Genomic DNA, 11,260 nt, shown 5'->3' on the forward strand with positions numbered 1-11,260 from the left:
AGTCTGACATATGGGGCAGGTGTTCAGCATAATTTACCGTGGCGATCTATTTCATTTTGGCTAAGTGCTAGCCAAAGGAGCTGTTTAATACTATGTGGGCTGATCATGAAACTGCTTGGGAAGATACCACAAGGAGGTAAGTTAGAAAATGTGTTTTTGTGAATTGGTTAAACTGACACATTTAATGAAACATTTACTTGATCAGCGTGCCTTACCTGCAGTTAGAGTGAGCTTGCACATTTTGCCACTGTGTGGATAAGCTGAAACAGAAGCATTTGATTAATATGCAGCGGAAATATATGAACAGAATTATTAATTAGACAAAACATCAGCCTACGCTATTCTCATAAATAAATTGGTCCTACCCAAAAAAATATTTCAAGTCAAAAAACCACATATCTAAATGCACAAACTTACTGCAGTGTCTTTAGAAAGTAGGTCTGTTTTCATATGCTGTGGTGTGCCCGGCAGTGCCACTAAGCACAGTTTGTGGTTTTACTTAAAGTATTTGAACAATTATTTTGACACATTTCACAAAACTGGTGTAATTTTGCATATAGATGTAGCAAACAGCCACAGATGTTGTCAGCCCCCACCAATTGTCTAATTAAGTGACCAGAATTGAGAGACAAATGGATAATACAGTTATCAAATGCCAAATGTATAGGTTTAGATTATGAAGGACATTGTGGTGCTCATCACCCACCCACAAATACAGTTGCGCTGTTTGTGATATATGTATAGCGATATACTTAGCAGAAAAAAAGGAAATCAGTGAAAAAGTGGTTTGTTAATATCAAAGTAAAAGGTATACTTACAAATGGTGAAATAAGCATACACTGTCTCTCTGCTGCGGGTGTGGACTGATAGGTGTATTACGGTGATGCTTTATACTGTATTTGTTGGCATCTGACGAGGTGTGGCAAATATGTAGGGCACAGTGTTCACATTTTGAAATTGTACACTAATTAAAACTGGTTCATAACAAAAGTGGCATCATGGCTTAATTCATGGAAAATTAAGCCAACAGCAACACACCTATTTCACACTGAATTTCAGCTGTGGGTGTTGCTGATTGGCACAGTTGGCAAACATAATTGGGTCCGCATAGTTGGCATGAGGCCCATTCATCTTTCCAATACAGTGGTTCTCAGGTTGTTCAGATAGGGTCGTGGTGGAAGTTGTGGCAGTAGGAACTGTGGTAGTTGTAGTGGGGGTGGTTGTGGTAGTTGTTGTGGTTGTTGTGGGGGTTGGAATTGGGAAATATTGTAGAATAATAACAGCAATTGCAGTATTTTTTAAAGACCAAATTTGTTTTTCATTGGTAGATGTAGGCTATTTCAGTCCTATCTCTCTTCTCCTCTTCGCTGAGGCTTCAGCTGTGCTGCTTTGAATATAAAGTCATATGAATGGCTGCAGTAAGACAACAGAGCACAATTTTGGGTGCTCTCATGTGCAACCTGGTGGTTGTTGGTGTGCACTGCAGCTAGGGCAGTCCTGGTTGTATGAAAATAAAAGTCCCTCATTCCTCTCTCACACCGCGGCGCACCTTCACCGTTGCAGCAATTGCGGCAATTAATGGTAGCAACATCTGTAGTTGACGAAACAAATTGATTCATATATACATTTTATCGAGACATAAAATGGAAGTTAAATTGACAACTCTGTAGAGCACTGCATCCAAACATGTCTTCATACATAAACTTCCTGAGCACAAGTTGCAACACTGTGCACCACAGAGCGATTAGATCATTCTTGGGAGTTAAAAAATCAACATCAGTTTTGGCCATTACTGGGGATATGGGTTGGGAATCACCAAACATCCGACATAAATGTCAAATGCTTCGACTTTGGAATAGACTTGTGAATATGTCTGATCAGAGACTTACAAAAAAGATGTTTCATTGGGACATTTTGGATAGCCATCCATGGGCTAAGGGTTTGAAATCTCTGTTTAATATGACCGACCTGTCTTTCATTTTTCAGAACAGGTTACTTACTGTAATATTCAGGATATTAGGACCAAACTATTTCTTATGCATAAAGTAAAATGGTCAGTTGACATATGGTGTAAACCAAAGACTTATTGTCTCATAAAGAATAACTATAATGCAGAACTTTATGTTAAGTACAACTTAAACAAAAGACAAAGATCCCTATGTGCACAGTTACGCTCAGGAACATTACCATTAGCCCGAGAGATCGGTAGGCTTCATTCCACTCCAGAGGAGGACAGAATCTGTTTGTTGTGTGAGCTCTGTGAAATTGAAAGTGAGGTGCACTTTTTGTTTTACTGTCCTGTCTACGAGGACATAAGGGATGTCCTCTTTAGTAAAATTACTTCCATTTATGTTGATTTCTTTTGGCTGGATGACTATGAAAAAAATCGAGTTGTGTTTTAGGAAAGGAACCTTCTTTGTAGCAGATTGTATTTGCCAGGCCTGGGAGAGAAGGCAGAATGTTTTGTTTAAGATTGAGCGGTGAAGCAACCGGTTGTTTTGTAATCAAATGTGACTTGATGAGATGTGGATCCACTGCAGCTGTATTGTTGGTGTCTTGTAAACCCATGAGGGTTGGGCACGTTTTGTGCATAAAAATATCTAAAAATATCTAATATCATATCAAACACTAAAGAAGCTAAATGCTCAGTCAGAGTAGAGGTTAGATAGCCAAGTCTTTAATTGAGTCCAGTCTCATTACACTGAATTGCAATACAATCTTAAGTATACATCTCTGGCCACAGCAAATAATAAACATAACCAATAGGTTTACATAAACTTACAGCTACAGCCATTAATCCAGCCAAGTCTACATCTAAGTTTGCTGAATTGAACTATATGGATGAAAAATCAAAAAACACCACATTTCAAAAAACAATCTATAACTACTGAGTTATCTTTCACGCATGAGTTAAGGGGCTGATTTTCACCTGAAGTTATTGGCCAGTTGCTAATAGACTCCCTGAGATCAACAAATATATTTAAATGACCTGATGTTAGGTATAATTGGTATAATTGTAGGTTAATTACACAAATTATTGAGACAAAGTAACATCACGTGCACGGAAAAAGGCTAGTTTCCTTGTTGAAATGAGGAACAGCATGTCACTCACATCTAATTACAAAGTGATTGAAATTAAGCCAACAGCAACACACCCAGTTCACATGAAAATTCCTGAGCAGCTGTGGATGTGGGCTATCTGATGGGCACAGTTGTAAAACATTAATGGATCAGCGTGATAGGCATAGTGCCATTTGATATTTCCAATACATGGGGTTTTCAGGTTGTTCAGATGGGGTGGTGGTGGTTGTTGTGGTTGTGGTAGTTGTTGTGGGACAGTCACAGCACTTGCAGTATTGTTTAAAGACCAACTTTGTTTTGGAGTGTTGGATGTAGACATTTCCATCAGCACAGCTGTGAAACGAATATGGGTCATCAGGGTTAGAGTATTGCCCATGGCTTTGTCTATTACAGGATTTTCCTGGTATATGTCCCAGTAATTTGAGTTGCATATGGTTGTGGGAGTTGTGGTGGTGCTAGTGGGAGCTGTTATGAGAGAGTCACAGCAATTGCAGTATTGTCTAAAGACTAATTTGGTTTGGCAGTCTGGTTGAGGGCTATTCCAGCCCTATCTCTCTCCTTACATCATGTCATAATGTTGTTTTACATATATCTGTTGATCTCATGAAGTATATTGGCAACTGGCCAAGAACAACAAGGGGAAACCAGCCTTTAACTGATCATGCCTTAAGGACCTCTTGAAGATGAAAAAAATGTATTTTTTTTATTGACAGAGTTATATCTATCAATCAACTGCTTCTGAGAAAACAACACTGAAATAACAATATGTTAATATAATAAAGGATAATTAATTACCGTACAAATCACACCATTCAAAATGAAAAAAAACAGTTTAATTCACAAAGACCAGCGCTCACAGCCACATGCAGCAGTGGAATTATTCTGGTCTTCAAACTCATTTATGTTAGGATCCATTCACTGCATGTGACGATGTCGACGATGGCTAAGTGGTAAAACCAGTTGTCCTTCAATCAGAAGACCAGGAGTTCAATCCCCCTGGGCAAGACACTTAAATTAACTTTACCCAAATTGCTCCAGTAGCTGTGCCTATGGTGTCATGATAAGTCCAGATGGCAGGCGGTATCACGAATAGAAGCCCCTGCCATTAGTGTATGAATGGGTATGAATGGGTGAATGATATGTACTGTTAAAGCGCTTTGATTGGTCAGGTTTATCAAAATTCACAAACTGTTGCGACAAATTAACAATACATGCACAGAACAAGGCTAGCTTCCTTGTACAAACAGGGATCAGCATGTAATACACATCTAATTACTGGTGGTTGAAACTTACCCAACAAGAACACACCCACTTCACCTGCTTCAAAGAATCTTTAAAGAATATTTAAACAATGTCCTCAATCAATGTTATAAACAATTAAGCAAATAGCACACCCGCCCAATGGGGTAAGAAATACCTACCTACCAACTAGTTTTACTTTTTTATTTACAAACAGGTTTGTATTGACAAGCATTGGTTGGAATAAAATGCAGTTGGTCCTTTCCTACTGTAGAGAGTACCTCCCCTTCTGTTGTCTCCCAATGGGACCTTTTTAGGTAAAAAACATGTATGGTAGTTAACGTTGAGAGACTTATATATATTTATCACATTGTAATTCAATTTCAAAGATCAAGTCAAGAAAGTCGCAGTTGAAACTTAATTTCACCAAACTTAAATGTGGGTGACTGAATTTAAAAAAGGAAGTCCTACACGCCCATTCGTATCAAATATCCAGCAAGCCCTGCAACAACTACACTTCCTCTGGAAGGTCAACTGTTTTTTTCTGTGTAGTAGGCTTGTGACGCTCTGCTTCAGCTCCATTGTAGAGTCCAGTCAGCCAGAAAGAGCTTTTTTTCTGTGACATATTTGTTAAATTGCATTCTGTTTTTTACCACACATGGTCTTCATTAGGGCAGAAATAGTTGTATGCAATTGTTTTACTTTGTTGGTCTGACTGAGGTGATAATACTCCAAAAAGAACGGTATTAGAAGCTTCTTCACATTACAGAGACATTTCATTCAGTGTTGATATAAAATAGTCCTCGATTGGACAGTCTCACATTTGTGTTAAACTAGCTCCTAATGTTTTCTTAATTCAAGTATAAAAATGAATAATAATAAACCCTCAATAAGAATTGTCTATACAGTCTCAAAAGAAGTGCACATCTCTTCAAAATGACTAAAAACAAAGTTGTTGTCAAAGTTGTTTTCTTAATAGATTATTTTTTCCATTGCAGAGTAGTTCATCTTACAATGCAGTAGGAGACTCCTGTCTTCTAAATCCATACTTCTATTTAACACTTAAATAGACAAAGACCAACTAACATACAACAACAAAACATAGAACAAAACCAAACAAAATATTCCAAAGATTTTCAAATTTTTCTTGATTTAGGATTTCATTATTCCCAATTTAATAATTTGGTGGTATTTTAACAGTAATTTACATTTGGACACATATACATATACATATATAGAATTTGCAACATCAGTGTCATGATTTAAGACAAATACAATGTGGCAATGGCTAAATATGAACAAACAAGAGCACACCATTACAATACGGTTAGATACACAATTACATTTAATTAAGTTAGGCATGTCAGGACACAATGATCTACACATTGCATGTTCCATTTGCGCTTGTGACAAGAAATTACCTTTTTCACACATTATTTAAAACAAATATAGGCTAACTAAGAATAAGTGATTTCATCCGGCCATAACGCAGGGTCATTCATATTTAGTGATGTTTTTGCTTGTGCAAGCATCATAGACCATTTGCTTTGATTCTGGTGACGGCAGTATATCGCCCACTCTCACCTCACTAGTGCAGCATCTTCATTCTATTCCTTTGGGCCATAGTTGAAATGGTGGTCCCTTGACTATTTACAGCACTTGCATTGTTTGTTGAAGACCAGATTTGATGGGCAACTTTCAATGGTGCCTATCTTACCAGTGCAGTTGTAATAAGAATGTCGGTCAGCAGGGTTGGGGAATAGCCCATGGCTTTTTCCATTACAGAAGTTTCCACGATTTCCTTCAGATTTGGTATTGAGTTTTGGGTCTGCTTAATGGGTGATCCCCTGGTTGTGACTATCCTGTTCACAGCACTCGCATTGTTTGTTGAAGACCATATTTGATGGGCAGCTTTCAATGGTGCCAATCTGACCAGTGCAGTTGTAAAATGAATATTGGTCAGTAGGGTTTGGGAATAGCCCACGGCTCTTTCCATTACAGAAGTTTCCATGATTTCTTTCAGATGTGGTATTTAGTTTTGGATTGGTTGTGGGAGTTGTTATGGAAGTTTTAGTTTTGGTTGGGGGAGGTGTGGTTGTAGTCAAAGAAGCTGTGGTTGTTTGAGCTGCGGTGGCAGTGGGAGTTGTTGTGGAGGTCGTAGTGGCAGTGTTGGTGGTGGGAGCTGTGGTTATGGTTGGGGAGGTTGTGCTTGTAGTCGAAGAAGATGTGGTTGTTTGAGCTGCGGTGGCAGTGGGAGTTGTTGTGGAGGTTGTAGTGGCAGTTTTGGTGGTGGTAGTGGGAGCTGTAGCTATGGTTGGGGAGGTTGTGGTTGTAGTCAAATAAATTGTAGTTGTGCGAGTGGGTAAATTAGTCTGAGATGTTGTGGTTGTTGGAGATGTCGTGGGGGAGGGTGTTGTTCTGATGGTGGTAGTTGGAGCTGTTGTAGGATGTTCACAGCATTTGCAGTGTTGTTTGAAGACCATACTTTTTTCATTTTGGTTACCTGGAACCAGGAGATTATGCAGGTGACTGATGAAGGGATAGTTGCCCTGTTTACAGAACTGTCCACCAAAGTCATCCAGGTCCAAAGACCAGACAAATGCTCCTCCAAAGTTGTTAGTTTTTAGATAACTCACCTGAGAGAAACAGGAACAAAACACAACCCCTGAAAGTCATCCTAACATAATATCTATTTAACCAGATCATTGTACAACCAGTCATTTACAAACAAATTACTGAACATAGTTGAATTACACAGATCATTACCTTAAAATCAAGGCTGTCTTTGTTGTCAAATCCAATCCACTGATTTTCTATGGTGGCATATGGAACTTTCTGATCAGCAATCACCTTGATTGTTACTCTTTCAAAATAAGAACAGGTCTGAAAAAAAGATAAAACGTCACATTTAGATTGAATGTGTTAACATAAACAGATTTCTTTTCCACCAATTACAGTAAACATGGTTAGCTCATAAAAAGGCCTTTGATGTCAATTCATTGTATGTAACCTCACAGTTTTACCTCATAATAGGCCCATAATCCTTCTTCCCCAGTGAAGCAGCGTTCCTCACCAGGACCATTGGCTGGTGCGCCAACATCACTTGATGCAGTGGAGAGATTGAAAGATCGCCCGTATGCCGCAAACCCCATGAGTAGCTTTTGTGTAGGTGCTCCCTTATCACGCCAGTACCGCATGGCATAGTCCTAAATTTTAGAAGTAAAAACAAAATTACGATGAGAGGACCTCTCTAAATAGAAAGACATTTAAGCAGTGAAAATACTAATTCCTAACTCACAACGTTAGAGTAGATTGTTTCTCCTTTGTCTTGAGATCCCTTGTATGAGGAGCTGTGATGTCTTGTGAAATTTTCCCAGGGGCCTTGAAAGTCCATTGTCCATACATTAATACATTGCAGGTACCTGAAAAATTGCAGAGGATGATCACACTGACTAAAACATGACAGCAAACAGCATAACAGCAAATTTTTGGATATAATTTATAGAATTACATTTAATCAGTTTTACCTGGCAATCTGTGCGACTTCAACTAGCATCGATGGTTGCTTTCTCAGCAGAAACACTTGCAGTGACTATTAAGCTGTCCCGGTTGGCTGCTGTTCCTTCAGCAACAAAGGCATCTTTGAGCTCCTATACAACACAGAAACATGGTTCAGTCTCTGTTGAATATAAAATGTAATATTTCCATATATGGTAAATACAGTATGGCATATTTCTGATTATGATCTGATATTTCTGTCCATCTCAGAAGAAAAATTCCAGATCTGACCTTGCACAGCAGTGTGAATCTTTGCTTGTCCTTGGGTTGGCTTCCACATCCTCCAGGGCACCTCCAGTCAAGGTTAAGCCCATCAAATCCATTTTCTCTCAGTAGTCTGATAGCAGAATGGATGAACTTTGCTCTCTTTCGTTGTGTTGACATCATTTTACTGAATCTGGTAAATATTTGAACAAAACAGTGCTCTCACAATCTCAAAGATAAACGCAAAGCACAAAATCATGTGTTCAACTACAAATATACAGCCCTAGGCAAATGGTCTGGTTACCATGCTTTTCAGTCACACTAATATAAATGTTTTATTGTATCAGTAAACCAGTACTACTAAACATATGAGTAAATAAAAATGCATGTTAAATTGTATTTTATGAGCCTTGAGTGATTCATTTATTTGGATGCAATCAGTTTAAATTGGATTCAAATCAAACACCTGATCATTTTCAACAATAACAGAACACTGTTTAAGTAGTGCCATCTAGTGGTTTGTGGCAGGTTGCAACCATCTGAATACCCCTCCCTTCCCAAGTGTGTGGGAGAACTAAGGGGGCCTACAGGTAGGGATTGGTATTTGTATAATTTTAGTACAACTAGAGGCTTCTCTTATCAATACTCGGTTCTTCAAAATAGAATACAGTACAGTGGAAACATATTATAGTGATCACATCTGTCCAAGGCTACATGGTGGTGTAGTGGTTAGCACTGTTGCCTCACAGCAAGAGGGGCCCGGGTTCAATTCCCGGGCTGGACAGCCTTCTGTGTGGAGTTTGCATGTTCTCCCTGTGTCAGCGTGGGTTCTCTCCGGGTTCTCCGGCTTCCTCCCACAGTCCAAAGACATGCAGCTTAGGTGCATTGAAGACTCTAAATTACCCGTAGGTGTGGATGTGAGTGTGAATGGTTGTCTGTCTCTATATGTCAGCCCTGCGACAGACTGGCGACCTGTCCAGGGTGAACCCTGCCTTCGCCCATTGACAGCTGAGATCGGCTCCAGCACCCCTGCGACCCTTAACTGGATAAGCAGGTTACGGAAGATGGATGGATGGACATCTGTCCAGGTCAAATTGATAAATATAAGCGGATGAATATTATAGTCAATTCTTTATGGTTTGGCTTTATTTCTCATGGACATTAGCATCTAATTGACATATGTAAATTATCTATATGAATAAAAAGTAATGAAACAGACCACTTTCCTAACTATAGGCTTGCTGTCAATTCTTTTGCCCTTTTCCTCTCAAATGGCTAGCTCTGTGTCACTGCAGCACAGGTGGTCCATGCAAATGAACGGCGCCCTTTAGCCGAGGCTCTTCGCTTGCTTGAGTGGCATTCACTTGCTTGAGTGGCATGGCCATTTGTCTGTGCTGCCAGAACTGAAGTGGCACAGAACTGGTTGAGGATTGAAATAGTTTCAATTTGGGGGCATTACATTACTAGGCATTATCAACCCTATTGATGAGGGCAGCTTCAACCAAAGGTGCTTTTCCGTGCGCATTCCTTCATTGAGAGGCTTTTCCTGTCATAATTTCAATGTGCATGCAGCACCAGCCAGCCACAAAGCAGACTAGTGATTGCAGGCAAAGTATCAAGGGAGTGAAGTAAAAAAAGAGAAATTAATGTTAGCCTACTGTAGTTTTAAATTGTTTTACCAAATGTTGTCATGTATGAAAAGACCCCGAATGCTTTATGATTCAAATAAGTGGTGGACCAATGTAACCCCGTTTTCACTAACAAAGAAATTTAAGTTAAACGTTCTAATGGAAACATAAATGCATTTTGTGTTGGCAGATACCAAGAATACTGACCAATTTTATGTGCACATATTTGTCTGACTATGTTCCAGCAACCTGCTGTTGGTTTCACACAATATAATAAAGGTACCAGACATAAACATAGCCTGTTGATCTTGAATTATTTATTTGCATTAATATGTTGTTGCAAAATAAATATAAACTTATTATGTATTCAAATACCAGCATCTCACCCCGCTATCTAATTTTTATGAAATCATGCATGATTTGCAAATCACAAAAATATGCCATGAATGGAAAAAGCAATTTTCATGGTTTGGAACATACCAACATTTTCTTGGTTTAACTTACTTTTGCGTGTTAAAGTTCAAGCCACCAACGGCCAACAGGGTTTTAAGCAGTGGATTTCTGTGAGAGAAATAAATTGTTCAGTTGAGCTCAACATTATTTTATGGGGCAGCCATACAGTATTCAGACCCCTTCACTTTTTCCACACATGTAGGTTTGCACTGACCTGATTTTGAGTTCATTAAAGGACTGATAACGTTGTATTTCAGTTGCACAGCTAGGGACTAGCTTGTGTTGGTGGCTAATGTCAGAAAAGGCATAAATCACATGTGTAGCGAGGTTGGAAAGACCTGAAGTGAATTACAACTCCCTCTCTTCAGCCGTAAAGGCGTCAATGCTGACACTCCACAGGCTGAGAGGAAGATCTCAAGTCAGTCCGGGAAATACGAACCAATGAATAACCTTCTTCCTCACCTCCCCCTCTCTTTTCTAGCTGATAACGCGACATCTGGGGCGGCTGTGGCACATAAGGAATAACCACAAGGTTGGTGGTTCAAACCCCTCTACCGGCAACATCGAGGTGTCCCGAGACACCTAACCCCAAGTTGCTCCCCGGGCGCTTCATTCCAGCTCCTCCGGGATGGGTTAATGCAGAGAAAATAATTTCCCCATTGTGGGACTAATAAAGGATTGATTATTATTATTATTATTATTATCTGGAAAAGCAAACATGAAGGGATGAACTCAAGCATGCCTTTCGTTTGTATGTGTAAACAACAGCCAGGAACTAAACCAAAAAAGCTAACTGAGGTCAAAGCAATAAATTCCTTGGCTCAAGAGAACAGGAACCACACTACCTATCTCTGCAATTATTCCTTGTATCCCTGTATAACACAAAGTCTGTGAAACATTCAATAACCCCAACCAAAGAATTTCCCATTTGATTTCAGGATCATGCGGCTTTCTGGCATAGTTGTGGAGTGGAAAACAGAGTTAAATTCATTTTCATATATTTCAGATCAGACTCATCATGTGACCATATTGCCCTCCAGTGGTCAATTGGAAATAACACATATCGGACATGCATGACACTGAATTCAAATCGGTTT

The 11,260-nt window shown here is 39.3% G+C and overlaps 1 pseudogene; it reads right to left on the reverse strand.

Annotated features, from left to right (window-relative positions):
- Positions 1–5,650: 5,650 nt before the first annotated feature.
- On the reverse strand, positions 5,651–10,659 carry LOC129099496 (chitotriosidase-1-like; annotated as a pseudogene).
- Between the last annotated feature and the right edge of the window lie 601 nt (positions 10,660–11,260).

Source organism: Anoplopoma fimbria, chromosome 12, assembly GCF_027596085.1.
Source record: "Anoplopoma fimbria isolate UVic2021 breed Golden Eagle Sablefish chromosome 12, Afim_UVic_2022, whole genome shotgun sequence".
Lineage (NCBI taxonomy): Eukaryota > Metazoa > Chordata > Actinopteri > Perciformes > Anoplopomatidae > Anoplopoma > Anoplopoma fimbria.